This window comes from Salvelinus alpinus, chromosome 24 (assembly GCF_045679555.1).
Source record: "Salvelinus alpinus chromosome 24, SLU_Salpinus.1, whole genome shotgun sequence".
NCBI lineage: Eukaryota > Metazoa > Chordata > Actinopteri > Salmoniformes > Salmonidae > Salvelinus > Salvelinus alpinus.
Window position 1 is genome coordinate 4320556 of NC_092109.1, and position 25805 is coordinate 4346360.

The 25805-nt window shown below is 43.8% G+C and overlaps 1 protein-coding gene across 4 annotated transcripts in view; it reads right to left on the reverse strand.

Annotated features, from left to right (window-relative positions):
* The window catches only part of LOC139551721 (GTPase-activating Rap/Ran-GAP domain-like protein 3), a 179309-nt gene that overhangs the window by 152628 nt on the left and 876 nt on the right, over positions 1-25805 (reverse strand). The gene's annotated exons all lie outside the window — the stretch shown is intronic.

The window sequence follows — 25805 nt, forward strand, 5'->3', positions numbered from 1 at the left end:
AGCGTCACGTCTGGAGGAAATCTGTCACCATCCCTACGGTGAAGCATGGTGGTGGCAGCATCATGCTGTGGGGATATTTTTCACCGGCAGGGACTGGGAAACTCGTCAGGATCGAGGGAAAGATGAACAGAGCAAAGTACAGAGAGATCCTTGATGAAAACCTGCTCCAGAGCTCTCAGGAACTCAGACTGGGGCGAAGATTCACCTTCCAACAGGACAATGACCCTAAGCACAAAGCCAAGACAACGCAGTAGTGGCTTCGGACAAGTCTCTGAATGTGCTTGAGTGGACCATCCAGAGCCCGGACTTGAACTCGATCGAACATCTCTGGAGAGACATGAAAATAGCTGTGCAGCGACACGCCAGATCTGACAGAGCTTGAGAGGATCTGCAGAGAAAAATGGGAGAAACTCCCCAAATACAGGTGTGCCAAGCTTCATACCCAACAAGACTTGAGGCTGTAATCACTGCAAAAGGTGCTTCAACTGAGTAAAGGATCTGAATAGTTATGTAAATGTGGTTTTTTTATTTAATTTGTTAACACTTCAAAAAAACAGTTTTTGCTTTGTGATTATGGGGTATTGTCTGTAGATTGATGAGGGGGGGGGGACTTTAGAATAAGGCTGTAATGTAACAAAGTGTGGAAAAAGTCAAGGGGTCTGAATACTTTCCGAATGTATTATTACTTAACTTAAAAATAGGATCAAAATGATCAATACTCAAATTAAATTCAAATCAAATTTTGCGCCGAATACAACAGGTGTTGACCTTACCGTGAAATGCTAACTTATCATCCCTTAACCAACAAGGAAGTTCAAGAAATAGAGGTACGAAAATATTTACTAAATACTAAGGTAAATTTTTTTATTAAAAATAACACAATAAAATAACAATAACGAGGCTATTATACAGGGGGTACCGGTACCGAGTCAATGTGTGGGGGTACAGGTTAGTTGAGGTAATTTGTACATGTAGGTAGAGGTAAAGTAACTATGGGGGGGGGTTGTCATCAATCTGCCCTCAGATGGAGGGGGTACGGACAGAGAGGGGAAGGAAGGATGTAGTCAAATGAAAAGAAGAGAATAAAGCGCTCTGGCTGACATAATGGTGGATGGGCACAGCCCCGTCCTCACTGACTGGAGGGTAATAGGGAAAGACGGATTCCGCTTTTGAGCTACTGGAAAATAAATGCTGAATATATTTTAAGGGTGGGGCACTGGTAAGAGGGTCAGGTGTGTGTGGGTTAAGAATGTTTCTTCGTCAATTATATATTATTTAATCCCAACGCTCCCCACACACACACACAAACACTTTAGAATATTATAATATTACAGTTGGCCCTAGGCAATGATAATAAACGATTATTCCAGGAAGTAGAGTGTGGGGGGTGGTGTCTAGGGGCGATGAGTGTCTGGGGGTGAGTGTCTAGGGGCGTGTCTAGGGACGATGACCTTCTATTCACTCATGTAAGAAAGAGTGATTCACTTGAATGTGTCAGACAATTTTTCAATGTTGTTGAATGAGTGTCTTATTATGCTGCCTCCACCTTCATCACTCCTGTGTCTGTCCTGAATGGCTGTTTCAGAAAACGTTACAAGCTGTCAAATCCTTGCTTCCTCCGTACGTGTTTCGCAATGTCATCTGTAAGTGCATTAGAGGAGAGGATCCATGGTCTTTTCCTTAGACCTCCTCATCCAATTAGCTTTGAGAGGAATTTAGGAAACAAGGACCGAGGATGCAAGGATTGGACAGCTAGTAAAGTTTGCAGACACCGCCAAAGATTCCCCTCCATGTCCTCGTGCATGTTATAGTAGCACCCCTTACTGGTGATACATGAACACTACTAGCCATAATAGTTCTGGTGAAAACAGAAACTAGGGGATATTCCCTTTTGGGCAAAAGTCTGTCCTCGCCCTCGACTCCTCTGTGACCTGAAAATCGATAAGTGGTCGAGTGGTTGAGGAGAGTGTCAATTCATTAGTAGGGGAACAGAAGAGTGTCCTCCCCTTCCTTGATAGCCACCTTTCGTCAAGAGCCTTTTCTCAATTGGATTTGCTCCTCTCTTGCCTCTTTTTTTAAAAAAGGTCAAAGTTAATTGAGGAGAGACTACGAGGAGAGAGAAAGTGTATGAAAATGTGCTTGTATGAAATGAGACTCTCCGTCTGCCATCAAGCAAATTACGTTTAGTTGTGCCCATTTTATAGATAAAAAACCATATGGTTTTTAAACGAGTACATGCTTTTCTCCTCTGACAAAACAAAATATGATTTAAAGGGGGTGTGGCAGTGTCACGCCCTGACCTTAGTTATCTTTGCTTTCTTTATTATTTTGGTTAGGTCAGGGTGTGACGAGGGTGGTATGTGTGTTTTTGTCTTGTCTAGGGTTTTGGGTATGTCTAGGTGTGTGTGTGTAGTCTAGGCATTATGTAGGTCTATGGTGGCCTAGATTGGTTCCCAATCAGAGGCAGCTGTTTATTGTTGTCTCTGATTGGGGATCCTATTTAGGTTGCCATTTTCCCGTTTGGTTTGTGGGTGATTGTCTATGTGATGTTGCATGTCTGCAATCGTTATATTTAGCTTCACAGTCATTTTTGTTATTTTGTATTAGTTTGGTTATTATTCTTCGTTATAATTAAAGAAGATGCATTCGACGTTCGTGACAGGCAGATTTCAAAACTCTTCCGCGTAGGTAGAATACAGTGCCTTGCAAAAGTATTAACCCCCTTGGTGTTTTTCCTATTTTGTTGCATTACAACCTGTAATTTAAATAGATTTTTATTTGGACTTCATGTAATGGACATACACAAAATAGTCCAAATTGGTGAAGTAAAATGATAAAATCTACTTGTTTAAAAAAATTCTAAAAAATAAACATGGAAAAGTGCTATGAAGCCCCTAAATAAGATCTGGTGCAACCAATTACCTTCAGAAGACACATAATTAGTTAAATAAAGTCCACCTGTGTGCAATCTAAGTGTCACATGATCTGTCACGTGATCTTAGTTTATATACACCTGTTCTGAAAGGCCCAAGAGTCTGCAACACCACTAAGGGGCACCACCAAGCAAGTGGCACCATGAAGACCAAGGAGCTCTCCAAACAGGTCAGGGACAAAGTTGTGGAGAAGTACAGATCAGGGTTGGGTTATAAAAAAATATCCGAAACTTTGAACATCCCACAGAGCACCATTACATCCATTACTAAAAAATTGAAATAATATGGCACCACAACAAACCTGCCAAGAGAGGGCCGCTCACCAAAACTCACGGACCAGGCAAGGAGGGTATTAATCAGAGAGGCAACAAAGAGATCAAAGATATCCCTGAAGGAGCTGCAAAGCTCCACAGCGGAGAGTGGAGTATCTGTCCATAGCATCACTTTAAGCTGTACACTCCACAGAGCTGGGCTTTACGGAGGAGTGGCCAGAAAAAAAGCCATTGCATAAAGAAAAGAATCAGCAAACATGTTTGGTGTTCGCCAAAAGGCATGTGGGAGACTTCGCAAACATATGGAAGAAGGTAATCTGGTCAGGTGAGACTAAAATTGAGCTTTTTGGCCATCAAGGACAACACTATGTCTGGCGCAAACCCAACACCTCTCATAACCCCGAGAACACCATCCCCACAGTGAAGCATGGTGGTGGCAGCATCATGCTGTGTGGTTGTTTTACATCGGCAGGGACTGGGAAACTGGTCAGAATTGAAGGAATGATGGATGGCGCTAAATACAGGGAAATTCTTGAGGTAAACCTGTTTCAGTCTTCCAGAGAGGAGGACATTCTTCCGTTCGCCTACTAAGGAATTGACATATCCTTGCCCACTCAACCACTTATCGATTTCCAGGTCATGGAGGAGTCAGGACAGAGGAGAGTGGAGGACAGACTTTTCCAAATGAGAAAAGGCAAAGGATAGTCAGGTGTATCCTACCTGAGTCCTTCTGAGAAGAGTTTTGACATCTGCCACACAGCTACTTAGCCTTTTATCTATGAAATGTATGCCGCAACTAGAGACATTTATTTTTACCATTTTACACATATATTTTGGGATTCCTCCTCTGTAAACATAATTTTCCTAATGACGCGCTAGTGGACAAGGAAAATCTCATTTCATACAAGCGCATTTGTTTCCACATTTCCTCTCCTTGGCTCCTCTCCTCGATTACGGAGGACAGAGGAGTTAGCAAAACCAATTGAGAATCTCCCCAGGATATTGCCATTCACCACCATTAATTCACATCCTTTCTCAATGGCCAGGCTCTTCTATTCACATCCACAGAATAGTCTGCTCTCTTGTGGCCACAGCCTATATCTCTGGTTGATTGGAACATGAACTTCAGAAGTAGGACAGGGAATAAATAGTATGTGTGTGTGTGTGGAACATGACAGCAGGAGTTAACCTAGGGGGCATCTGCCATCATTACACACCTGTAGGTAAGCTGTAGGTAAGAACACCAGGGAGGCAGGTCTGTCAGAGGGGCTTGGTATGATTGGTATGGATATTTCTGCTAAGCCGTCCACTATTGGCAGCTGCCTGTAGATCGGTAAGATATTACTTTGGGCCTTCTAGGGCCTAAAAAGCACTCTATGACTACTGACTGTGACTTCTTTCTGTTTCTGTTATTTTCTTTCTTATTATGTTAGCAATTCCTTGCTAGTGAACACTACTCCTAGTGTGCAGCATGATCGAGTGGGAGGCTTAGGGCAGTTTCCTTTGCACAGTTATTGCAAGAATGTTCTCCACTTTAGCTGGACCTACAACTTTACAACCTCCTCCCAAATGTTATGAAAATATATCCCTCCCTAGTGGTTCAATCTTCTCTCTCGTTCTCTCTCTCTCTCTCTCTCTCTCTTCCCCTCGTCTCTCTAACCAAGAAGAAGGTTGTTTGGCAGGCTTCCCTGGAAACCACAAGGCCAATTCGTCTAACTGTAACCCTTCATTGGAGAGTAGCAGTACCCCTCGCTCTGGACCAAGGCCTTCTAGAGTGTGGGAGGAGGGGAGCGCACCGCTGTAAGGAAGTTGGGAGGAGGGGAATACTACAAGGGAGATGGGTTCATTGCGTGCAATGTAAATCATTTAAAAACGTTTCTCTCCAGAAAGCAGATATGAGTGTTTCTTATTGGACAAATCAAATCCAATTTTATTGGTCACATGCGCCAAATACAACAGGTGTAGACTTTACAGTGAAATGCCGACTTACCAGCCCATTCCCAACATTGCAGAGTTTAAAAGGAAACAAATATTTGCTAAATAAAATAATGAAATAGTAACACAATAAAAACAATAACAAGGCTATCTACAAGGAGTACCAGTACCGAGTCAATGTGCAGCAGTACGAAGTAGTTGAGGTAATTGAGATAATACAAAATGTACATGTGGGTAAGGGTAAAAGTGACTAGTCAATCAGGATATACGATATAATAAACCGAGTAGCAGCAGCTTATGTGAAGTGTGAAAGTGTGTGTGAGCGTATGTAGAGTGTGTGTGTGTTGGAGTGCCAGTGTAGTATGTGTGAGTGTGTATAGAGCCAGAGCAAGAGAGTAAGTGCAAAACAATTAAGATAAATAAATAATAAAGGGGTTCAATGTAAATAGTCCGGGTAGCCATTTTATTAACTGTTCACTAGTCTTATGGCTTGGGGATAGAAGCTGTTCAGGTGTCTTTTGGTCACAGACTTGGTGCTCCGGTACGCCTTGCTGTGCGGTAGCAGAGAAAACAGTCTATGACTTGGGTGGCTGGAGTCCTTGACAATTTTTAGGGCCTTACTCTGACACCATCTGGTATAGAGGTCCTGGATGGCAGGGAGTTTGGCCACAGTGATGTGCTGGGCAGTACGCATTACCCTCTGTAGCGCCTTGTGGTCGGATGCCAAGCAGTTGCCATACCAAGCGGTGATGCAGCCAGTCAAGATGCTCTCAATGGTGCAGCTGTATAACTTTTTTTTTGGGGGGGGGGGGCATGCCAAGTATTTTCAGCCTCCTGAGGGTCTCTGACCTCCTACCAACAGTGGTTCCTCCTTTAAAAGTTCCGTCATACTGCGGCACACAGATTATCTATTTGTCAGCCATTTTTTCTGTTAATGCAAGTTTTTGCTAGTTTGACCGCATCTTTGAGAAGCATTTGATAGTCTTCCATATTGCAGAAACGTGGGAGACCGGGGTTCAATCCCCCATGGGGAGGAAGGAGTAGGCTGTGTTATTTCATAGTTGTGATGTCTTCACTATTATTCTACAATGTAGAAAATAGTCAAAATATAGAAAAATCCTGGAATGAGTAGGTGTGTCTGTCACGCCCTGGCCATAGAGAGGCTTTTATTCTCTATTTTGGTTAGGCCAGGGTGGGCATTCTAGTTTCTTTATTTCTACGTTTTCTATTTCTTTGTATTTGGCCGGGTGTGGTTCTCAATCAGAGGCAGCTGTCTATCGTTGTCTCTGATTGAGAATCATACTTAGGTAGCCTTTTTTCCCACCTGTGTTTGTGGGTAGTTGTTTTCTGTATAGTTTTAGTTACCTTTCAGAACTGTTCGTTTTTTTCTCTTTGTTATTTTTGTTTCAGTGTTCAGTTTAAATAAATATCATGAACACGTACCAGCCTGCGCTTTGGTCCACTCCTTCATCATCAGACGAGCGTGACAGTGTCCAAACTGTTGACTGGTACTTGCTTAATTCATTTGATTAATATTATGGTGTTTCTATTCCATGAGAAATGAAAAAAACACTGGGTTTCCGTTAGGATTGAACAGAAAATATGGCGCTGTACAATGTGACGCTCATAAATTCAGAGCGTTGTCAGATTGTCCGTTTGTAAATTCAGACCGTTTCGCTCTTGGAGCACACACTGGACGTTCGGGCCGAGGAGTAGGGTTGATTTGAGTGTTCTGGCCTTACAACGGCAGTCAAGCACCCAAGCTAACATTGGCTAGCTTGCTAGCTACTTCCAGACACAAATGAGACCACTCTGACCATTTTACTCGCCCTAGCAGAGCTGGTTAGGCAGTTTTCATGTTAACCAGAGTGTTGGTGACTGTAACTGTGCTGCTGGAAACAATTTAATTACGCTTTTTTTGCGATGTTTACTGACACCGGTCGGCCATATTCAACGGGTGTTGAACTCGTAAATTCATTATTCTGTGCTCTGGTACACTCAGATGAGAGTGCTCTTAAATCGGTGTAGATAGCCAGAGCGAATTTACAAAATCACCCGAATGTCCATTGAGAATGCACAACAACTATACCATTTAGCTAAGCTAAGAATGACGGGAATAATCAAGTCAATAAACGTTGGGTAGTTAGATAGTATATAGTTAATATACAGGCAAGTTTGATGTATAACTACTAACGTTAGGTACCTAGCTAACATACCGGTACATACTGCTGTAATGATATGCTATGTGGTTCATAAGGACAGCGAGTTAACAAATTGTCAGCCAACATAACGTGTAAGGTAACTTATTTGAAAAGTCATTACTTTATTGCATTGAGTAGCAAGCTATCCCTTGGTCGTTAGGGCAAATCTGGTCTGTGATAGGAGTATTTTTTCACACCTAGCTCAGCTATTAGACTATACTTTAGTAAAGGTGGTGTAGTCTATTGTTCATCTATTAGCCCCCCTCCCCAACTTGCATCAAATTGTTGTTACTCCCATATCGCTCCTCGCCCTCTTTCACCCGTCATCATTTTGCGCCTGAGTGGCTCGCTTGTGGGCGTGCTGGCAGGTTATGGCATCATCTTCGGTTGTGCGTCAAGAATTCTGTCTTCACAGGCACATTGTTATATGCTATGGAGGTACATTTGTGTCTTTTTGTCGAGAGCAAAACTTTTTTATTTTCAATCAAAAATAATTATTCTGAAAGCAACTTTTTTTCCGACACAAAGGAAGTCATAGAGGACACCTACGAAGGACTGTGTGATGATGGCATCTCAGGTAAGCAGCACTGGGCGTTCTTCCGTCCAACTTCTACATAGCTAGTAGTTAGCTCCTACGATTCAGTGTCGGTTCATAACATTCTACTATATTACATACCGTAGAATGATAATTCATGCAATTATTATTCTCACGCTAACCAAACGCATTTAGCTACGAATGCCTGTTCTCGCCATTTTCAGTTGAATTAATCTAACTTTCTTTCATGGCAATTCATAAGCAGGCCATGTCATTTGTTTCATAATCAATATGTAATCATATTTCATGACAGTGTAACGGTTAGCTTTTTTTACAAGCTTCAAGTGGTATTGATTTCAAATGATGACATTATCTTATATTGTTTGTCCTCATGTCTGTTTTTCAGCATAAAGTACTCTGTAGCCACTTAGTGTGGACACCAGGTGAGACCACACACACACACACAATAACAGTCTCTCTCCTTCACTTAATCCCTCTCCCTCTTCTCCCTAAATCCTCTAGGTTATATGAACTGTGTTGGTAAACCCCTCCAACATCTGAACTGGCTGACACAGAGGGCACAGCATGATCATAGGTGAGAGGTCACGTGGTCGGATCAACAGGACGTATTATTAAAGAGATGCTTTACATTGAAATACAGATAGAGATGTAGTAGTCCCAGAGTTAATGATCCAAGGTCAGTTTTGCATTTCACCAAATGACTGACTGTGTTAGAATAAAAAAAAACAAGGCTTAATCATGCTCTTTCTCTATCCATCTGTCTCTCGTCTGCAGGTATGTTTTGATGTGAGAGAGGAATCCAGTCCCGTCATCGCCACCTCACCCGCTCTTAAGATAACCTTCGGGCCAACTGGGGGCCCAAGACTGGTTAGGAGACAACGCTAGAGACACTGTAATTGTGATGAACTGAGAGAATATTAGGGTAGCACTGTAATTCATCATATGCCGTGTCCTCAGATTAATGCAGATGAAGGGAGTTAGATATGCATAGATTGTTTCTGTATATATGCATTACAAATCAGACTTGACTTAAATCATGTTTCTAGTCTATTGCAAAGTTACAATGTGTAATCATTGATGTCCCAGGAGCAGTACACGCTGCTGAAGTGTATAATTGTAATACATACATGCAGACACAGCATCATTCAAAGAATGGAGTTTGTTACACCTGGTATTGGATATGACTGAAAAAAGAATGTCTCAGAGATTCATACCTGAACCGCACCTTTATTTGCCAAGGAAGAGTACATGATCAGTGAATATATTCAATGTACCGGCTACAATGTGGTAATAACTGCAGTAGAGGTATACAGGACTTCCATCCTTGGCACAATAAAGTTATTGTCACGCCCTGACCGTAGAGATCCTTTTTTGTCTCTATTTTGGTTGGTCAGGGCGTGAGTTTGGGTGGGCATTCTATGTCTGGTGTTCTATGTTGTCCTTGTTTTGTATTTCTGTGTGTTTGGCCTGGTATGGTTCTCAATCAGAGGCAGCTGTCTATCGTTGTCTCTGATTGAGAATCATACTTAGGTAGCCTGTTCCCACCTGTGTTTGTGGGTGGTTGTTTTCTGTTTAGTGTATGTCACCTTGCAGAACTTTTTCGTTTTTTCCTCGTTGTTATTTTGTGTAATGTTCAGTTTTTATTAAATTATTATCATGAACACTTACCACGCTGCACCTTGGTCTTCTCCTTCTCCTCTATACGACGATGTCACGTTCCTGACCTGTTTTTCCTTTTTCTTGTATTTATTTAGTTGGTCAGGGCGTGAGTTGGGGTGGGTTGTCCATGTGTTATGTTTCCTGTCTCTGTGTTTGTGTTCTGCACCAGATAGGACTGTCTAGGCTTTCACGTTTGTTATTTTGTTATTTGTTAATGTTCATCGTTTATCGTCTTGCCAAACATGTTGAACAATAACCGCGCTGCATTTTGGTCCTCTCCTTCATCCCAGGAAGAAAGCCGTTACAGAACCACCGACCTAACCCGGACCAAGCAGCGTGGCAACGGGCAGCAGCGACAGCAGCAGTGGTACAAGGAGGAATGGACATGGGAGGAGATTCTGGAGGGAGAAGGACCCTGGGCAGAGCCAGAGGAGTGTCGCCGTCCCAAAGCTGAGCTGGAGGCAGCGAAAGCGGAGAGACGGCATTGAGGCGCTAGCAAGGCAGAGCGGCTGGAAGCCCGAGAGGCTCACCCCAAAAATTTATTGGGGGGGAGCTAAAAGGGAGTGTAGCTGGGTCAAGTAGGAGACTTGAGCCAACTCCCCCTGCTTACCGTAAGGATCCGGTCAGGGCGGAATTGGAGGTGAGCGACGCAGATACAGTGAAGGAGTTAATGGGGAAATTGGAGGAGAGAGTTATGAGGGAGGTGCTGGTTTGGTGCATGAGGCACGACATCCGCCCGACTGAACGTGTCGGGGAGTTGATGTCACCGGGAACAGCTCTCCATACTCGTCCTGAGGTGCGTGCTAGCCGTCTGGTTAAGACTGTGCCAGCCTCACGCACCAGGCCTCCTGTGCGCCTTCCTAGCCCTGCACGTCCTCTGCCAGCTCGCCGCTACAGATCTCCCAGCCGTGCTTCCAGTGGAGAGAGAGGGCGTCGTCCCGGGCAGGCACCGTGTTATGCGGTGGAGCGCACGGTGTCCCCGGTGCGTGTGCTTAGCCCGGTGCGCAACATCTCAGCTCCCCACATCTGCCGGGCTAGGGTGAAGATCCAGCCAGGGCGGATGGTGCCAGCCCTGCTCTCAAGACCTCCAGTGCGTCTTCACGGTCCGGTCTGTCCAGTTCCACCAGTGCCTACACCACGCACCATGTTTCCAGTGCGTCTCCAGAGCCCAGTTCCTCCTCCTCGCGCTCTCCCTGCGGTGCGTGTTTCCAGCCCAGTACCTCCAGTTCTGGCACCACGCACCAAGCCTCCTGTGCATCTCCAGAGCCCTGTACGCACTGTTCCTTCTCCCCGCACTCGCCCTGAGGTGCGTGCCCTCAGTCCGGTACCACCAGTTCCGGTACCACGCACCAGGCCTATAGTGCGCCTCGAGAGTCCAGTGTGCCCTGTTCCTGTTCCCCGCACTAGCCTTGAGGTGCGTGTCTCCAGTCCGGTACCACCAGTTCCGGCACCACGCACCAGGCCTACTGTGCGCCTCAGCAGGTCAGAGTCGGCCGTCTGCCCAACGCCGCCTGCACTGCTCGTCTGCCCAGCACCGTCTGTACTGCCTGCCTGCCCAACGCCGCCTGCACTGCTCGTCTGCCCAGCGCCGTCTGAGCTGCCTGCACTGCTCGTCTGCCCAGCGCCATCTGAGCCATCCGTCTGCCCAGCGCCATCTGAGCCATCCGTCTGCCCAGCGCCATCTGAGCCATCCGTCTGCCCAGCGCTGTCAGAGCCTTCCTCCTCTCCAGCGCAGCCTGAGTCTGAACTGCCTGCTTTCCCAGCGCTGTCTGAACTGCCTGCCTTCCCAGCGCTGTCTGAACTGCCTGCCTTCCCAGCGCTGTCTGAACTGCCTGCCTTCCCAGCGCTGTCTGAACTGTCTGCCTGCCCAGCGCTGTCCGTCTGGCCAGAGCCGTCCAGCCAGGACCAGCCAGAGCCGTCCAGCCAGGACCAGCCAGAGCCGTCCAGCCAGGACCAGCCAGAGCCGTCATCCAGCCATGACCAGCCAGAGCCGTCATCCAGCCATGACCAGCCAGAGCCGTCATCCAGCCATGACCAGCCAGAGCCGTCATCCAGCCATGACCAGCCAGAGCCGTCATCCAGCCATGACCAGCCAGAGCCGTCATCCAGCCAGTTATTATATTCTACTTTATCCATTGGCTTCATTAATGGCATTCAGACTTGAAGTTGATACAACTATGATAGCTGAGGTTCATAGATTGGTATGAATATGTCACGACTTCCGATTAGTGTCCTGATCCTTGAAAGCGGCAGCTCTAGCCTAGCTCAGTGCGGATGTTGCCTGTATTCCATAGCTTCTGGTTGGGATATGTATGTATGATCACTGTGGGGACAATGTCATTGATGCACTTATTAATGAAGCCAGATGTGACAGATGTGGTAAACTCCTCAATGCCATCAGATGAATCCCGGAACATATTCCAGTCTGTGCTAGCGAAATAGTCCTGTAGTTTAGCATCCGCTTCATCGAACCACTTCCATATTGAACACGTCACTGTTACTTCCTGTTTGAGTTTTTCCTTGTAAGCAGGAGTTATGGTCCAATTTACCAAATGGAGGGTGGGGGAGAGTGTGGTATGCGTTTCTGTGTGTGGAGTAGAGGTGATCTCGAGTTTGTATCCCTCTAGTTGCACAGGTGACATGCTGGTAGAAATGAGGTCATACGGATTTCAGTTATCCTGTATTAAGTTCACCGGCCATTAGGAGCTCCGCGTCTGGATGAGCATTTTCTTGTTTGCTTATGGCCCCATACAGCTCGCATTGTTTAGGCAGTCACCTGTATATTCATGTGTGAATTACCATAAGTAATGAAGATTTAGGCAAGTCAATATCATAACCTTGACACTGGCTTTTTATCTGTCAGTCATTCAGCCAAGTGAATACAATCTATTTTCTCTCACTTATATAGTACATAATTATGGAATGCACGCACAAACACCCACACACACAAACACACACTCCTTACATCACCTCACAGAGCAAGAACAGTCAAAAACACACACCCAGCCCTCTTCCCTCCTTTCGTCACGTGGCTTGTGGCTGTGCTCAAACCCCCTGAGTCTCAAACGAGGCCCTGTGGAAATACAACTCCTTTCATCCACACACTGGGCCATTTCCAGCAGCACGTTATAACGGGAAACGCTTTTCCAGAGTGAAACCTCCCGGAGCAGAGCAGTGTGCTGCACTACACACGCACAGGCGCACACACACACACACACACACACACACACACACACACACACTCTAGTGCACACATACATACAGTGGGGAGAACAAGTATTTGATACACTGCCGATTTTGCAGGTTTTCCTACTTACAAAGCATGTAGAGGTCTGTAATTTTTATCATAGGTACACTTCAACTGTGAGAGAAGGAATCTAAAACAAAAATCCAGAAAATCACATTGTATGATTTTTAAGTAATTAATTTGCATTTTATTGCATGACATAAGTATTTGATACATCAGAAAAGCAGAACTGAATATTTGGTACAGAAACCTTAGTTTGCAATTACAGAGATCATACGTTTCCTGTAGTTCTTGACCAGGTTTGCACACACTGCAGCAGGGATTTTGGCCCACTCCTCCATACAGACCTTCTCCAGATCCTTCAGGTTTCGGGGCTGTCGCTGGGCAATACGGACTTTCGGCTCCCTCCAAAGATTTTCTATTGGGTTCAGGTCTGGAGACTGGCTAGGCCACTCCAGGACCTTGAAATGCTTCTTACGGAGCCACTCCTTAGTTGCCCTGGCTGTGTGTTTCGGGTCGTTGTCATGCTGGAAGACCCAGCCACGACCCATCTTCAATGCTCTTACTGAGGGAAGGAGGTTGTTGGTCAAGATCTCGCGATACATGGCCCCATCCATCCTCCCCTCAATACGGTGCAGTCGTCCTGTCCCCTTTGCAGAAAAGCATCCCCAAAGAATGATGTTTCCACCTCCATGCTTCACGGTTGGGATGGTGTTCTTGGGGTTGTACTCATCCTTCTATTCCTCCAAACACGGCGAGTGGAGTTTAGAGCAAAAAGCTCTATTTTTGTCTCATCAGACCACATGACCTTCTCCCATTCCTCCTCTGGATCATCCAGATGGTCATTGGCAAACTTCAGACGGGCCTGGACATGCGCTGGCTTGAGCAGGGGGACCTTGCGTGCGCTGCAGGATTTTAATCCATGACGGCGTAGTGTGTTACTAATGGTTTTCTTTGAGACTGTGGTCCCAGCTCTCTTCAGGTCATTGACCAGGTCCTGCCGTGTAGTTCTGGGCTGATCCCTCACATTCCTCATGATCATTGATGCCCCACGAGGTGAGATCTTGCATGGAGCCCCAGACCGAGGGTGATTGACCGTCATCTTGAACTTCTTCCATTTTCTAATAATTGTGCCAACAGTTGTTGCCTTCTCACCAAGCTGCTTTGCTATTGTCCTGTAGCCCATCCCAGCCTTGTACAGGTCTACAATTTATCCCTGATGTCCTTACACAGCTCTCTGGTCTTGGCCATTGTGGAGAGGTTGGAGTCTGTTTGATTGAGTGTGTGGACAGGTGTCTTTTATACAGGTAACGAGTTCAAACAGGTGCAGTTAATACAGGTAATGAGTGGAGAACAGGAGGGCTTCTTAAAGAAAAACTAACAGGTCTGTGAGAGCCGGAATTCTTACTGGTTGGTAGGTGATCAAATACTTATGTCATGCAATAAAATGCAAATTAATTACTTAAAAATCATACAATGTGATTTTCTGGATTTTTGTTTTAGATTCCGTCTCTCACAGTTGAAGTGTACCTATGATAAAAATGACAGACCTCTACATGCTTTGTAAGTAGGAAAACCTGCAAAATCGGCAGTGTATCAAATACTTGTTCTCCCCACTGTATATGCAGTGTGTACACACACATGTTAGCTATAATACACACTAACGCACTCACACACACACACATGCATGCACACACCCACACACACACGCAAGGTTTCTGTAATATGTAGATATGTGTCTTTAAACCATAAACGGATCCAGACACACGGAAAGCTGTAATCAAGAGAGGGCTTTTTTGTATTTTTCTCCATCCCTATTTAGTCTATTTTTCTGGCTAAATGAGATTGGTGGGCTGTATTGTGTGGTGGGCTCTGCTCTGCTGAAGACACATATGGCAGTGATTATGGTCCAGTGTTTATCCGAGCTCACTGAGCCCTCTTTGGGGCTGACTATGTCTTTGTTCCAAATGGCATCCTATTCCCTATATGCACTAAATAGGAAATAGGATTCCATTTGGGACATGTGCTCTATACTGTGAAGGCCTGCCGTGGTGGAATAGTAGAAACAACCAGAATCATGTGCATGTATATATAGCAACCAGCCATGAAGACCACACTCTGCTTTCATGGCAGAAATGGACAGAGAAAGGTCAAAGGCTAAAGATTCTAGAGTTCGACCGATTAGGTTTTTTCAACACCAATACCGATACCAATTATTGGAGGACCAACAAATTCGATACCGATTAATCTGCCGATTTTTATATATATATTTGTAATAATGACAATTACAACAATACTGAATTAACACTTTTATTTTAACTTAATATAATACATCAATAATATCAATTTAGTCTCAAATAAATAATGAAACATATTCAATTTGGTTTAAATAATGCAAAAACAAAGTGTTGGAGAAGAAAGTAAAAGTGCAATATTTGCCATGTAAAAAAGCTAACGTTTAAGTTCCTTGCTCAGAACATGAGAACATACGGTGGTTCCTTTTAACATGAGTCTTCAATATTTCCAGGTAAGAAGTTTTAGGCTGTGATTCGATGATAAATTAACAGGCACCGCATCGATTATATGCAACGCAGGACAAGCTAGATAAACTAGTAATATCATCATCAACCACTAGTAGTTAACTAGTGATTATGTTAAGATTGATTGTTTTTTATAAGATAAGTTTAATGCTAGCTAGCAACTTACCTTGGCTCCTTGCTGCACTCGCGTAACAGGTAGTCAGCCTGCCACGCAGTCTCCTCATGGAGTGCAATGTAATCGGCCATAATCGGTGTCCAAAAATGCAGATTACCGATTGTTATGAAAACTTGAAATCAGCCCTAATTTATCGGCCATTCCGATTAATCGGTCAACCTCTAAATGATACACCCACTAACACACAAAAAAGCATGCATGCAAGTGTGACACACCACATGGGTGAATTCAGTTACAGTACACAACATCAAAGATCATACAAACCACTTTCACAAACATGTGCACAGAGCTGTCAAATGTAGTGATGAATATACTCTATTTGCTGAAATATTGAGCATACAGTATATGTATTTATTCTGTACATCCATATGTGTGGAGCATATGTGTAGCATGTGGATGTACAGAATACATTACACACACTCAATAAACCACACACACGTTATCTCGCTCTCTCTCACACACGGATACACACACATGCACGTACACACACAAACACACCACACACACACCACAGTGTGAGGTCACTTCCCCTTTCTCTCTCCATCTATTATATGATGCAGACAGTTTCACACTAGAGCTCCACTAGAAACACTATGGCAGGCTGTGAGTCAGAGATTTTCCACATCACACCTCCTCCCATCGGAGGTCACAACAGGCTCACAGACAAGACCCCACAGGCCCAGCCAATCAGAGACGCTCTTACTGGCAGGGTCACTGAAGCTGCTTTCATGCGCTACCTCGGAAATCCTGCATCTTTTCTGACTGAGAAAGTTGGGGTACAACATTCGTAACATGGGTTTCTCGCTAATATTTCCAATTTAGGATGATCAGATGATTCACCCCCATCTGGATCCCGTCTTCAGACTACTTGTCTGACTGTTCTGTTCTGCTCTCAAACCAACATGCTGACACAAATAAGAGGAGACACTTCTGTACTGTACTCTAGTTGGTTACACAACACTGTTGGCAGCAAGAGAGATTTATATAGACATAAATGATGTATCAAAGTAGATACACTAATTAAACCTTTCTCTGAGGATATTGTACGAGCAGGGAAGAGAGAGAGAGGGAGACAGAACAAAGAATTTAGGGGAGAGAAACAACAAGAGGCAGAGAGAGAGAGAGAGACCCTCTTCAACACCCTCTTCAACATACATATCAACGAATTGGCGGGGGCACAAGAACACCCTACTAGAATCTGAAGTCAAATGTCTACTGTTTGCTGGTGATCTGGTGCTTCTATCCCCAACCAAGGAGGGCCTACAGCAGCACCTAGATCTTCTGCATAGATTCTGTCCGACCTGGCCCCTGTCAGAAAATCTCAGTAAAACAAAAATAATGGTGTTTTAAAAAAGGTCCAGTTGCCAGGACCACAAATTCCATCTAGACACCATTGCCCTAGACCACACAAAAAATAGACATGCTTCGGCCTAAACATCAGCGCCACAGGCAACTTCCACAAAGCTGTGAATGATCTGAGAGACAAGGCAAGAAGGGCCTTCTATGCCATCAAAAGGTAATGTAATTCGACATACCAATTAGGATCTTGATCAGTTATAGAACCGATTGCCCTTCATGGTTGTGAGGTCTGAGGTCAGCTCACCAACCAAGAATTCACAAAATGTGAAAAACACCAAATTGAGACTCTGCATGCAGAATTCTGCAAAAAAATCCTCAGTGTATAACGTCAAACAGCAAAGACGCCCAAAAAATACATGCAGAGCAAAATTAGGACGATACCCACTAATTATGAAAATCCACAAAAGAGTCGTTAAATTCTACAAACCTTCCCAAACCTTCCATAACAAAGCCATCACCTACAGAGAAATTAACCTGGAGAAGAGCCCCCTAAGCAAGCTGGTCCTGGGGCTCTGTTCACAAACACAAACAGACGCCGCAGAGCCCCAGGACAGCAACACAATTAGTCCCAACCAAACCACGAGAAAAAAATAATAATTGCTTGACACATTGGAAAGAATGTACAAAAAAACAGTGCAAACTAGAATGTTATTTGGCCCTAAACACAGAGTACACAGTGGCAGAATACCTGACCACTGTGACTGACCCAAAATGAAGATCTTGCTGTCGCTAGCTAATTTGTCCTGGGATATAAACATTGGGTTGTTTTTTAACCTGAAATGCACAAGGTCCTCTACTCCAACAATTAATCCACAGATAAAAGGGTAAACCGAATTCGTTTCTCGTCATTTCTCCTTCTTCCTTCACGCTTCTTTTTCTTCTTTGGACTTAATTTTGCGTTTGGCAAACAACTTTAAGGTGCATTACCATCACCAACTGGACTGGATTGTGGACGTCAGTTCATCACCCACGTGGGTATATGCTCCTAAAAACCAATGAGATTTGAGAGGCAGGACTTGTAGCGCGTTGAGCGTCACAAATAGACCCAAGTTCTATTTTAGCGGCCGGCTTCGCAGACGCTCGCTGACGCGAGTGAGCAGTGTGGGTGCAATGATTGAATAACATGTATGTGTACATTTATTTTGCACGCGACACGAGCGGTCTGGTCAGCATGTTAGGAAAAGGTGTTGGAGTTCATTTAAGTAAAGGTATGCACTGGCATACAGCTGGTCTTACTATAGTACATAAACATTATAAGAGGAGAAGCACATTTCTCATCAGCTGAGTGCCAGGAAATATGCAGACATGTGAATCAATTATTACTGAGTGCTACTGACTAACTGCATAGGCCAACACAGGAAATAGCAAGTTGTGGTACACATTGCTTATTGGATGTATGGTATATAAGACGTCTATAGCAAGTGTAATATGGTGGTTGGGAATAGTTAGTAATATCCTTTCAATAACTTTTTTTCACAGAAATATGTAACTCCATGATATATTTAAGCAATAAGGCACGAAGGGGTGTTGTATATAGCCAATATACCACGGCTAAGGGCTGTTCTTAAGCACGACGCAGCGCAGAGTGCCTGGACACAGCCCTTAGCCGTGGTATAATGGCCATATACCACAAACCCCCGATGTGCCTTGTTGCTATTATAAACTGGTTACCAATGTAATTAGTGCAGTAAAAATACATGTTTTGTCATACCCGTGATATACGGTCAGCATTCAGGGCTGAAACCATACAGTTTATATATGCTTTTATTGGTTGGCGTTAGTGCAGGTGGCTAATGCATGAACAGACTGTCACCCAGGCCATAAATCTGTACCTTATCTCTCCTCTCTCAGGGTTCTGATGGTCTAATTATGTATTCATATCAGCATCAACACAGGAAGCTAATACAGGGACAGATTGGCTGGACAGGATATGATATAAACTATCAAAATAAAGAAAGTCGCACACTCCATGTATAAACTCCCAGCAATTTAATGGGTATTTACCAACGTTTCGGCATCACTGTGCCTTCCCCAGGGCATCACTGTGCCTTCCATCTTGTAAATTCTAATTTACAATGACGGCCTACCAAAACGCAAAAGGCCTCCTGCGGGGAAGGGGCCTGGGATAAAAAAAAATATATATATATAAATATAGGACAAAACACACATCACAACAAGAGAGAGACAACACTAAATAAAGACAGACCTAAGACAACAACATAGCAAGGCAGCAACACATGACAACACAGCATGGTAGCAACACAACAAAATAACAGCATGGTAGCAGCACAAAACATGGTACAAACATTAAAGGGCAAAGAAGGTAGAGACAACAACACATCACACAAAGCAGCCACAACTGTCAGCAAGAGTGTCCATGATTGAGTCTTTGAATGAAGAGATTGGGATAAAAGTGTCCAGTTTGAGTGTTTGTGCAGCTCGTCCCAGTCGCTAGCTGCATCGTAACTGAAAGGAGGAGCGACCCAGGGATGTGTGTGCTTTGGGGACCTTTAACAGAATGTGACTGGCAGAATGGATGTTGTATGTGGAGGATGACGGCTGCAGTAGATATCTCAGATATTGGGGAGTGAGGCCTAAGAGGGTTTTATAAATAAGCATCAACCAGTGGGTCTTGCAACCAGTATACAGAGATGACCAGTTTACAGAGGAGTTTATAGTGTGTCCTATAAGGAGCATTGGTGGCAAATCTGATGGCCAAATGGTAAAGAACATCTAGCTGCTCGAGAGCACCCTTACCTGCCGATCTATAAATTATGTCTCCGTAATCGAGCATGGGTAGGATGGTCATCTGAGTCAGGGTTAGTTTGGCAGCTGGGGTGAAAGAGGAGCAATGACGATAGAGGAAACCAAGTCTAGATTTAACTTTAGCCTGCAGCTTTGATATGTGCTGAGAAAAGGACAGTCCACCATCTAGCCATATTCCCAAGTACTTGTATGAGGTGACTACCTCAAGCTCTAAACCCTCAGAGGTAGTAATCACACCTGCGGGGAGAGGGGCATTCTTCTTACCAAACCACATGACCTTTGTTTTGGAGGTGTTGAGAACAAGGCTAAGGGTAGAGAAAGCTTGTTCGACACTAAGAAAGCTTTGTTGTAGAGCATTTAACACAAAAACCCGAGAGGGGCCAACTGAGTATAAGACTGTATCATCTGTATATAAATGGATGAGAGAGCTTCCTACTGCTTGAGCTATGTTGTTGATGTAAATTGAGAAGAGCGTGGGGCCTAGGATCAAGCCTTGGGGTACTCCCTTGGTGACAGGCAGTGGCTGAGACAGATTTTCTGACTTTATACACTGCACTCTTTGAGAGAGGTAGTTCACAAACCAGGCCAAAGACCCCTCAGAAACACCAATACTCCTTAGCCGGCCCACAATAATGGAATGGTCTACCGTATCTAAAGCTTTGGCCATGTCAATAAAAATAGTAGCACAATATTGCTTAGAATCAAGGGCAATGGTGACATCATTGAGGACCTTTAAGGTTGCAGTGACACATCCATAATCTGAGCGGAAACCAGATTGCATTCTCGAGAGAATACAATAGAAATCAAGAAAGACAGTTATTGATTGATTGTCTGGTTAATGTATGTCTGGTTGAGGAAAATCCTATCCAGCTTCCCTCGCTGTGTTAAGAGCCTGTGCTAACAGCTTGTTTTTGGTGTTTAAATAATTCATTAAAATCCCATTTGGAGACATCCCCAAAGCATTAGAGGAGTCCTCTACAGAATTACTTTCTAAGCAAACTGGGTTCAAACTATTTGAAATCTTTCTAATAATTCAAGTGAACGTGTCTGTCTGATTGTGTGTGTCTGTCACTACTAGAATGGCCATGACGGTCATGCGAAATGAATGCATTTATTATGTTAAAATAGGTCGTAAGAAACCTCAGGACACCAAATGTAAATTGTAATCATTCAGAAAATGTATTGATTGGTCCAGAAGTGCATAGACTGTAAATACTAAAATAAGTCGACAGTGTATTTTCTGCCAGCCTAGCTGGCACGTCCAAACTACACCTCAACTACCCCGAGTGCACGAATCATTAAGAACACCTGATCTTTCCATGACATAGATAGACCAGGTGAATCCAGGTGAAAGTTATGATCCCTTATTGATGTCACTTGTTAAAATTTCTTAAGGGTCGGACCCTTTTTTTTCAATTTTCACCTAAAATGACATACCCAAATCTAACTGCCTGGAGCTCAGGACCTGAAGCAAGGATATGCATATTCTTGATACCATTTCAAAGGAAGCACTTTGAAGTTTGTGGAAATGTGAAATTAATGTAGGGGAATATAACACATTAGATCTGGTGAAAGATAATACAAACAAAAAAACATGTTTGTTTTTTTCCTACCATCTTTGAAATGCAAGAGAAAGGACATAATATAATATTGCAGTTTAGGCAGGAAATGAAAAATGAGCTTCCATACAGAAAAGACACTAACCGGGGTGGGTATGGGGCCAGAAACAACAGGGGTACAAACTTTAGAACCCAGTTCCTACATTTTAATATTAACAATGATTTTATCAAACAAAACTATACTACATTTTATCTCTGGGACTCTCAGGATGACAAATCAGAGCAAGATTACTGAATGTAAGAGACACTGATCCCGTAGAGGTTAAATCCAATTCAATCAGTGTAGATGAAGGGGAGGAGACAGGTTAAAGAATGGTTTTAAGCCTTGAGACAATTGAGACATGGATTGTGTATGTGTGCCATTCAGAGGGTGAATGGGCAAGACAAAAAATGTAAGTGTCTTTGAACGGGGTATGGTAATAGGTGCAAGGCCCACTGGTTAGTATCAAGAACTGCAAGGCTGCTAGGTTTTTCACTCTCAACAGTTTCCTGTGTGTATCAAGAATGGTCCGCCACCCAAAGGACATCCAGCCAACTTGACACAACTGTGGGAAGCATTGGAGTGAACATGGGCCAGCATCCCTGTGGAGCGCTTTTGACACCTTGTAGAGTCCATGCCCCAACGAATTGAGGCTGTTCTGAGAGCAAAAGGGGTGCAATTCAAAATTAGGAAGGTGTTCCTAATGTCTGCTATACTCAGTGTATATTGAAACTAATTTCACACATATAGTAATAATAGATGTGGCCTAAAGACAAGATACAATTGACAATAGTCTGATGCGTGACAATATTATCAATTGTCAAATTAAGAATAAAGAGACTGATGACAAAGAAGGGAACGGAGCTTACCAAATACCACTTCGTCCATATTTATCCTACAGAGGTCCATGCACGCCAGACATTTTGATTGCTATACCCCACCGAAAAGAGCAGATTCCAAGGTTTCCAATGAACCTATTGTTTCCAAACAACTCTACAAATTGCTTGGATGGTCTCTATTTCAAAATATAGCAATGGACACAGCTCTCTGCAAAGCACTTACTTTTAAATTACACTTGGAGTTGGCATTCTTCATATAGGTTGACTTATTATTTGTACTCATAGAGAGAGAGAGAGGGAGAGTGTGTGTGTGTACACTCGTTGAGCTTGTTCATATAGTGTGTGCTCGCAACTTGGTGCCACATAATGGAGAGTCCTGTGAAATGGTCACAGACTTGAGTGAATTAAAGACAATCAATCAAGAGAGAACCTGGTGCTCTTATGTGGTGAAAAACACGACTTGCACAGCCAAAAACAAGAATACACAAGAGTTTTGATGTATAAAAATATAAATATCTAGGACTGTGGCATGAGAAAAACAGACACACATTCACCCATGTATAAAAGTATGCAATTAAAATATCAATATCTGAACGAATTAGTCAGAAAACAGTGCAGTGGGAAACATAAAGATATAAAACTAGAACATTGAGATATAGCCTTAGCCTATCCATGACAATACATCACAGATGAGGCTACTCAACATAGCTTTTTAGCATATGTGTTGTTGTCTCTCTCTTCAAGACATGATGCCGATGACAGGACAGCATAAATATTAGGCCCTACAAAAGCAGTGGCAAAGATTTTTTACATATTTGTTTGCCTCTTTTGCATGTTATTTTGGTATTAATACGTGTCACATATCAGGTTGCAAACAATGTAAAAAAAAAAATGTATCTTTAAGTGGTCTCTTTTTTGCTTTCTTGAGTAAGGCAGCTCCAAAATGCAGGTGTTTCAGCCTAGCTCAGCGCTTTCTGTGGAGGTGGGGCAGCCAGCAGAAAATACAGAGGGTAGGGGTTGGTAATGTTCTCTAGTGGCGCTGTGATTGGCTCAGTGTTCTGTCCTCATGAGGACACCACATCACCACAAAATCTACGGGGAGATCTCGAAAAGTCAAGCCCCTTGGGTGCTGCCATAGAGTTACATTAGAAGTGCTCATCCAAGAAGGCTCAAGGTCATTGGCCAGAGAAAAAATTATGTCAAATCACATTATATCGCCTCCCGGGTGGCACAGTGGTCTAGGGCACTGCATCGCAGCGCTAGCTGTGCCACCAGAGTCTCTGGGTTCGCAACCAGGCTCTGTCGCAGCCGGCCGCGACCGGGGGGTCCGTGGGGCGACGCACAATTGGCCTAGCGTCGTCCGGGTTAGGGAGGGTTTGGCCGGTAGGGATATCCTTGTCTCATCGCGCTCCAGCGACTCCTGTGGCGGGCCGGGCGCAGTGCGCGCTAACCAAGGGGGGCGGGTGCACGGTGTTTCCTCCGACACATTGGTGCGGCTGGCTTCCGGGTTGGAGGCGCGCTGTGTTAAGAAGCAGTGCGGCTTGGTTTGGTTGTGCTTCGGAGGACGCATGACTTTCGACCTTCGTCTCTCCCGAGCCCGTACGGGAGTTGTAGCGATGAGACAAGATAGTAATTACTAGCGATTGGATACCACGAAAATTAGGGAGAAAAAAAAATCACATTATATCTACAGTAGCTTTGATTGGACTGATTTTTAACACGCAAGCTAGCAGTCATCATCATGAATCAAGTCGACAATCTACTGGCAAATCCTTTTCAATCCTTGTCATATGAAGAGAAATTATGAAGATAAATTATAGATAAAACATAACGGTGCTCATCGGCCATTGGACATAAACATTACAAGTTGGAAATTGCAAATTCAACAATGAGTAGTTTGGAAGGAATCAGTGGCTAACTGCAAGCATTGCAAATAAATCACTAGCCTGCTATTCAGTGGAGTGGATTTGTGGTACAAGTCTGAGTTTAAGGGTCTCTTTTCCAAGCTTAAAAGGATAAACATTTAACATTGGGCATGCTGTCAATCCAGTATAACTTCTGCCGTTTTCAAAAGACTGGGAACTCTGAACTGGGAAATCTCAGACTTCAGTGAGTTCAAGACAACTAGGAACTCTGAAAAAAATTTGCTCTGACCCAGAAAATACATTTTGGACGGTCATCCAACTCAGAATTCCAAGTTGGGTACTCTGGCCTCTTTCTAGACCTCCGTCCGAGTTCCCAGTTGTCTTGAAAGCGCCATAAATCCAGAGAATGACAGACTTAATGACAAAGTTTGATGACAAAATTTGACCAAAAGAAGGACCACCACGCCACCTTCCTGTTCAACTGAACACAGCACAACAAGGTGAGTCAAAAAAGGTATTGTATGCTGCTGCATAAATTATGTAATAGCCTGTAGCCTGTAGCCTATAGCCTGTTTTAGAGAAATGTAATCATTGAATATTGTAAGAGCTTTCATTGTCTGCTTATATGCCCCCTTTATTTATCCTACGGTTCTGACTGAAATAGTTATATTGACTACGTCCGTCCTAGCTCGCTCATTAATGCCTTAATCGAAATTACGGATTGCCTCTTATCCGCTCGTCGTCCCCTTATGCCATAGTTTGTACATCTCAATTGTCATTAGAAACCACATTTGTTTAATCTAGTTAGCCATATCAGCTATGCTTTTTCAAAAGGCAGTAAATGAGGCTGAATTAACTGTTTCGGTGCCAGACAAGGCTCCGCTGATAGCCAGGTGTAACAGTGGTAAGGTGTTGGTACTGCTGTTGTGGGCACTGTTTGTCACCAATTAATGTAGTCCAATAAATGTATTGTTTAGTGTTGTGTTGTGTAGTGGCTTTGCTGGCATGCATCTAAAAGGTTTTTGAGTTTGCCCCACCAAAATGTACATGCTGCAATTGCCACTGCAAAATACCATATCAAGTCTGTCAGCTAATCGCGTATGAGTACAGTACACAGTACACCTCCAAAACCTGATTATCTTAGGATAGGTAGGCTACTGTGTGGGGGACGGATAAAATGGCGATGTAATCAAATGTACATGACAGATTTATAATCAATGCCATGGCTGACAGTGAGTGAGGGACTTATGGGTGCCATCTAGCGACGAGGTCGGGAAGTGAGCTTGACAATAAGTGAACATGAGTGTTGGCTATAGCCAGAAATCCTCTCCATAACTTGGGGTGAATACCAACTGTGTGCATTTATGCCCAATGTAGGCACAATGTACCATAGGACTACTGTGCACGGCATACTGTAGCCATCAGTCTGGTACAAACTGGCAGCAAAGAGAACATTCTCTCTACGTTTGATGAGCGGACAAACAGTGGACTCCCGAGTAGAGAGTCACACGGCTGTAGGCTAATATGTAATATTTTAAACCTAATTTGCTGCTATATTGATAAACATGCAGCAGGTATTGAGTGATTTTGTCCATCAGAATCGACAGGCACACATGCGTAACGGTCCGAACGTGGACGCACGGTTGTGGAGACAAAATGTCAAAAAATCGATTGAAAATAATAACACAAAATCAATGTGTTCCTCTCAATGACCGGGTATAACACGGCATGCCCCGCTAAACACAAGGAACATCCGTGATGCCACACATAATTCAAAAAAAGCGCACACATAGGCCTATGGTCTGCAGTTTACTGAAGCACCGTGAAACACTGAATTGACTGTAGCCTAATAGACTGTG